The sequence below is a fragment of the Habropoda laboriosa genome, unplaced genomic scaffold, assembly GCF_001263275.1.
Source record: "Habropoda laboriosa isolate 0110345459 unplaced genomic scaffold, ASM126327v1 scaffold137, whole genome shotgun sequence".
NCBI classification, from domain to species: Eukaryota; Metazoa; Arthropoda; class Insecta; order Hymenoptera; family Apidae; genus Habropoda; species Habropoda laboriosa.
In genome coordinates this window covers 960,625-967,521 of record NW_017100271.1, presented here as the reverse complement: position 1 = coordinate 967,521, position 6,897 = coordinate 960,625, and positions in this window count along the sequence as shown.

Genomic DNA, 6,897 nt, shown 5'->3' with positions numbered 1-6,897 from the left:
TATATTACTTTTTTTATTTTACTTTTTTTTTCTTTTTTTAGTTACTCGTTATACTCTTTTTTGTACAATATTATTCGATGTAGTATGTTTCCTTTTATAGTTCGCTAAACATTGCATATAATTTTTGCAATCCAATATATATTACTAATTAAATACGTTAAATTATGGTTACATTACAGATAATGTAAGATCAGAGTGTAGTGCCAAAATTATTAATTTAATTTTAAAGTATAATTGAATCTTCAAATCTGTTTTTCTCACAAACAGACATACATACACTACCGGCCAAAAGTTTGGAATCACTGAGCATTGCAATTTACACAAAGTCGACTTTGACAATTTTTTATCATTCGAATCAATTGATATGAGATAAATTGATAAAAGTAGAATTGAGATAAACTTCAAATCTTTAAAAAAATAGCAGCAGATTTAATATTGATGGAAAGTGGGAGGTGATTCCAAACTTTTGGCCGGTAGTGTATTTATTGTATTTATGCTGTAAACCACCAGTACTCACATGTTCCTAATCGTTGCGCAAACGCACACAGAATATCCTGAGTACAAATCAATTTCGTATCGCTGTAAGAAACCAATCTCATACAGTCAATTATAAAACGTTTTTGTCCATGTGTGATTTTCAACCTTCGAATTTACCAGATTGTTCTCATTTACAAAGTTGATAATTTTATAATTTTTAATTCTTAAATAATTTTTTCCGTACTTCTGACTTTGTTAGGAATATGTAGAAAATGTACTTAATTTGCTAATACAGAACATTTTAAAATAATTTGAAACTGAAATTTCTAACAAAAGTACTATATTGTGATATGAGCTACTCTGAAGCCAAAATGATTAACTCCACTTTTTCAAAGTACATGCATGGTACTTAACTCTTCGTAAATGAAAAAAGTTTAATAAGTTTAATTACATGGAGTTAGTCACTTTGGTCTCTGAATGCGTCATTATAATCATACAGAAGTTTGAGTTGCGATTATCCTACAATTTAAATCACCTTTTTGTAATTCCGTCTAGTGAGATACCTGTCTTGCGAACACTTCATTAATATTGCACGCGATACTCGTTTCAACCAATAACTCGATCGAAACATATCCGATTATTAGTTCCTCGTGCTGATAATTGCGGTGGAACGTTTCTAACAATAAGTAGGATACGATGAAGCATTATCGCGCGTAAGAGTCGCGCAGGAAGCCGAGCTATTCGATCGAAAGTTCATCGGCCTTTCACTTCACTCCTCCATAAATTGTACAGTGAAATAACTCGAGATCCTTTCCAGCTATTATAAGACCTTTCGACTACTTTGCATCGACGATTTCATTTATATTCACGTCGAGTCTCACTCGTGGAATGAGTCGCCATGCTCCTTCGTGGTTTGTATTTATGCTTATTGACAGGAATGATGGATGTTTCGATTTTACCCGCGACTAGTATGATTATAGTTAATAGTTTGGGCACGTTGCAACGAAATTCAATCAATCTTCCCTTCGATCCGTCGTCGGCTAGTATCAAACTATCATTTATTGTCCACTCGCGCCCGATCTCGTTACTAGATCAGCTCTAATAAAGCTACGATCGTTTTATCGTTATTCGATAAATCATGTTCCGTTTATTTTTCCACCGTTCCCGGAACATGTTTATTTAGCCTTTGTAGGAAAGTACGTTTAGAAACTGGCGCATTTACCTCTCATTTAGCAGATACATGAATGTGTGTGTGTATACAATCGATGCACGAAATATAAGAAGATTATGAATTGAAATATTACATGGCCGCGTGCTTTGATGCATTGACACTTAGAATTTAAGTCTTTCGACCCAAAATGTTATTAGAGAACGAGTAGTACGACCAGAAAGTGATGTTGCCACGATATTAGAAGCGTTTTGAAATAATATATCTTTGTAATACATTCCTTCATCTGAAGTAGAAACTCTTCACTTATCCTGTGGTTTAGAGTCTAGGATTCTAGTGTTTCTTACAAACGTTGCATAGTTTTGTGGGGGTCAACATATAACAACAGTAGCTTTATTCTGTTGGAAAGGATTAATGAGATACAAAGCACAGTTTTGTCTTTTTGTCGTTACTTGATAGCCACTACAGCAATAAGTCCTTCCAAATCGTACAGACAACGTTTTCTGCCCAATTTTCAGTACTACTATGAAGTAACGTTTTGTTTAATCTTGGACCTTTTACCAATATGTCATGAGAATCGTAGGCATTTTTACTTACGTTTTAATATTCGAAAGAGATGTTCAAACTCACCTTTGACTTTAATGTATTTTAACCCTTTCACATCCATGGACGAGATATCTCGCGTCTATGTTAATTAATCAATATTTACAAATCAACGTCGTTCATTGGATGCTTTGGGCAAGATGTATCGCGTCTATTTCGTTTGAATAACTTCAATTTTCACGTGGCATACTGTGCTGTAGCAACGAAAGCTTGACGAAGGCAAAATCGAAGTATTAGCGATAGTGACAGTAACGACAAGGAAATTGCACATGAGTGACAGCAAATTGACAAGGAACAGCTTCAATACCTGGAAGTACGCTTTTAAGCACGGGTGTGACAATGGAGAAAGTGGAGACGAAATTCATCAGATGTGTCTAAAGAACGTTGAAAGATCAACGGTGGAAGCTTTGGAAGCATAAAGACTAATTATTTATGCTTACAAAGCAATAAGTTGATCAGCTTTAGTTTGATTTAATCAAAGTCTAATGTAGGTTTAATTTATTTTTCTTTAATTTTTCAATTTTCACTTCGTACACGCGCCTGTGCATGTGAATATTGCAGTGTATCCTCATTGATTTTCAGTGATTAGTGTGTATTGTGTTGGTTGTGTTTGCAGTACACAATGGAACACACATTTGAAGAACTTTGTGGTGAAGCAAACCATAGTGCTCCAGAAGTTAAAAAACATTTGACCTTGAATTTCAAGGTCAAGGACAATTTTGCACATACTTTTTTTTAGGTGTAGAATCTCGCTGTAGTAATCTTTACACAACCATTTTGCACACCCTGTACAAGGTAAGGTGTAGGCCACGTGTCGTTCTGTACCCACCGTGTCTTCATGTGCCCTATATTCGTTGATGTAAGGAGATTTGCTTGGCTATAGGGATATTTTTAAACCTTAATAATTAGAAAACGAAACCTCAAACGCAATTTTCTTATTCTTGATTTTCGTCTCATTTTAGCTTGTAGAATCGCCCCTTAAATTGTCTCTCAGAAATAGCCGAACACCCTATGTATGTGGGACGGTCTAGCGCAGCGGTAGCTAGACAAAGGCTGTGCGTGTGAGAGCGGTGTGTCGACGAGGCGTGAGACGGGCGAAAAAGTGCAATTTTCTTATTCTTGATTTTCGTCTCATTTTAGCTTGTAGAATCGCCCCTTAAATTGTCTCCCAGAAATAGCCGAACACCCTATGTATGTGGGACGGTCTAGCGCAACGGTAGCTAGACAAAGGCTGTGCGTGTGAGAGCGGTGTGTCGACGAGGCGTGAGACGAGCGAAAAAGTCAGTTGTTAAGTGGCCACCGAGTCGTTTGCATCTGTAATTTTGTTCTTTTTCTATTTTATTTATTAAACTTTGCAGCGTTGACCCGTTGTTGCTCCCTTCTCCCTGTTCACATCCTACATATATGTAGTATAAGTGACGATGATGTTGATAGTTCTAACATATTGTTAGTACTAATATACAGAGTGGCCTGTAAATCGGTCGCCATGATATTTTGACTAGTTCTCGTAGTTTAATACTGTAATCCTTACAGTTCCGTCCAGGTATATTGCACCCTTCGTAGTGCCGTTCTAATAGGTTATCGAAGGACCACCCAGCTCATAAGTTGGGAACTAATGGGCACACTTTGTGCTTAATTATACTTTATTATTACTATAACGTTCCACAGGCTACAACTCTTGCCTGTCGTTTATTTCGGTCAGTGCCTGTCACTGGTTGAAATCTTTGAACTGTTGCTTACTCGGAGTTTTCTGGTGTTCTGATTTTCAATCCCTTCCGAAGGAAACGGCGCTCTTCTAACTGCACGCTGATTGGGTAATTTGGGAAAATTCCCAAAACCCAATCAGCATGCTTCAGTGACATCGCAACACCCTTCTCCTACGCCCTCAACGCGCGTTACCTTGGAGCGGGGGTGGCGATGTCTGGCAGCAGCGGGAAACTTCCGCCAGGTTAGACTTCGCCGGTCTGTTGACCGTTGCGAATTTCTATGTCGACCCATTGGAAGGCCCGTTGTTATGGCAAGGCACTTGGCTATCGAGGACGAGAGAAATGAGTTTCTAGCTCTGAAGTTGTAAACCGAACTTTCTCTCGCCAGGATACTTTTTACTCGACACTCATAGGCTAACAATAACCAAAATCCTAATCTCAAAAACAGCCTCTTTCCCACGTCCGTGCCATAAATCGTTGCGCTCAACAAATATTATCAGTAGTAAACAAAATTGACCAACACGTCTATCTGAGGGTTAACGTTTCACAGTTTCTGTACCATCAATTTTGGAAAATATTTGAATACACTATCCAAAAGTAAGAGTAAAATTATATTATAAATCCTTTTTTAACGTTGGAAATGGAGAAAATGGAACGAATTGACAAATGAAAAGTGTACACTCGCGGAACGTCGTTCCTTCTTAATACGTTCGAATAATTTTGTTACGTAACATCGAGAGTTTGTGGTATGCATTTACCGGTACTGAAAGGAAACCGTTACGCTCGTACGTGTTATTCGCAAATTGCCCGGTAAGTCCGTTAATACTGAATGGTCAATAACGAAGATTCATCGAGACAATCGTACGCGTAGCGCAGCAGCTCGTCGGTAGCCTTGCTCTGTTGATTCTGCTGGAGAAAGTGATGGTAGTCTGTGCATACAGTGACGTGTCTCGGCTCTGACATCGTAATTTTTTCGTATACCGATAATTTACTTACTGCCACGAACAAGATGTACTTCTTGGATTTAATTCGTGATCTCCCTGGCCCAGTTCGCCTGCAGTTTTAAGCTAGTCCGTATTTTATCGTCTAAAATGGTAAGCCCCTTCTTTTGCAGCCGTCTCACGTGGATTAAACTAGACCTTTACCTATTAAACGCTTGTTTTTCAGGCTTGCACGTGCTCGATGACAAATATAATCTAGTTCATTCTATTTGCTTGACATTTTACACGTGTGCTACATAGTCACCGATAATAATTTCATTTCTCGAATAGATTTGTTCACTTGGACATAGGTTTTCTAATTTACAACGTCATGCTGGTTTTCGTTAGTCTAGATATCCGGTTAAATGCTGTTTCCATCCGAATGTGCTTTTTAATTTAAATGGTGGAATGCTAGGCATTCGTTGTCAGATTTGAACACTTGTTCAAGAAGGTATTACGATGTATGCGGGTATGCATGATTCAGTTACGATGTTTTTATACTACTTGGATGAGTGAATAAGTAAGTTACACTTTCCCTCTAAAAAAAAATCTCTTTTATTATCAACGTAGACTGACAGCCAGTTCCTATTTCTGGATATAGTCGCCGAGTAAATGTAAATACTTGTCACAACAAGGAACCAAATTTCGAATTCGAGTCTTAAACAATTTAGTTCCTATTCGTCATCCGTGCAGAAATTCTTCCCAGTCCTGTCGTTTCTCATTTGGTCAAACACATGGAAATGACATGGTGAGAGGTCTGAACTGTAAGGTGGATGTTCTCGTTGTTCCCATTGAAATATACGCAACAGCATCTGTACCACGGTCGCAGAATGTAATCAAGCATTATCGCGGAGGGGGATCGTTTATCTGCCGAGTTTCCCGGGTCGTTTGTTTCTTTTTTTTCCTTTTATGGCTACTCGTAAACGTTTTAACGTTTAACAGTAAGCAAAAGCGTTAATTGTTCTTCTCATACGAATATATTCAACGAGAATTGTGAATAAGGTAGTTTTTGAATAATTTCACCGAGATTTCTTATTTGAATTTATTAATACGACCCAGTAGGGAAATTTTGTAGATTGTTTCCTATGTATTTACTTAGTTCCAGCGTATTGGTTATTGTACGTTTCATTCACATATCCAACTTTTACAAAGAAAAGGCTTAATGCTAAAAATAAGAATAAAAGACTACACACCCTCTTTAAGAACGAACATTTTAATACAGTAACGAGGCAAGGAACTTTATTACGTAGAAACAGAAGAAAGCAAGCCTCGGAAAGGGAGCTTCGTGATTTTCCCGGGTAGTAAACGAGAAACAGCGACTTATTTAACATGGACCTGAGGTGGGTGAGGAACGCGGTTGCACTGTTTTCACCTGAATTTATTAAGATCTAAGTGCGATGGTCGGCGTACAATTCGCCTGGAAAATACAATCGTTTTATTCGTTAATTGTCCCTGCGGCAGCGGTTCGGCGGGAACGTCAAAGGAAAGACTGAACTGAGGTGTAGGTGTACTGGGTTTTTATATTGTTAGGACAGGGAGACAGGAGTAGAGATAGATAAAGGTAGAAACGGAAAATTTGTAAAATGCGGGCCGTTCGTCCTCGTGCGAACCTGGATGCCACATGTGCGCTTCTTAGGCTACTCGAGGACGAAGGCAAGTCTTAACCCGGGGAGAGACGAAAGAACGGAAACTAAAATCTGAAGGAGTTGGAAACGAGAAAGTTCGCGTGGAAGAATAGAATAAGGTTCGGTAAGGGCTTGTTGGCAGTGACGTACCCGCCACAGACCTATTTGACCTATTTGTATTACCCTTATTTTTATATTTTACCCCTCTTTTTCAATAAATCATATTGTGTTTTAAATAATAGGTATTGCTTCTAAACTTCTGGTAGCTTATCTGTTAGGGTGTACTCGAGCCCTGAATATTGCACTACGTGCCGTCTATAGTTCTCTGGAAGGACCAC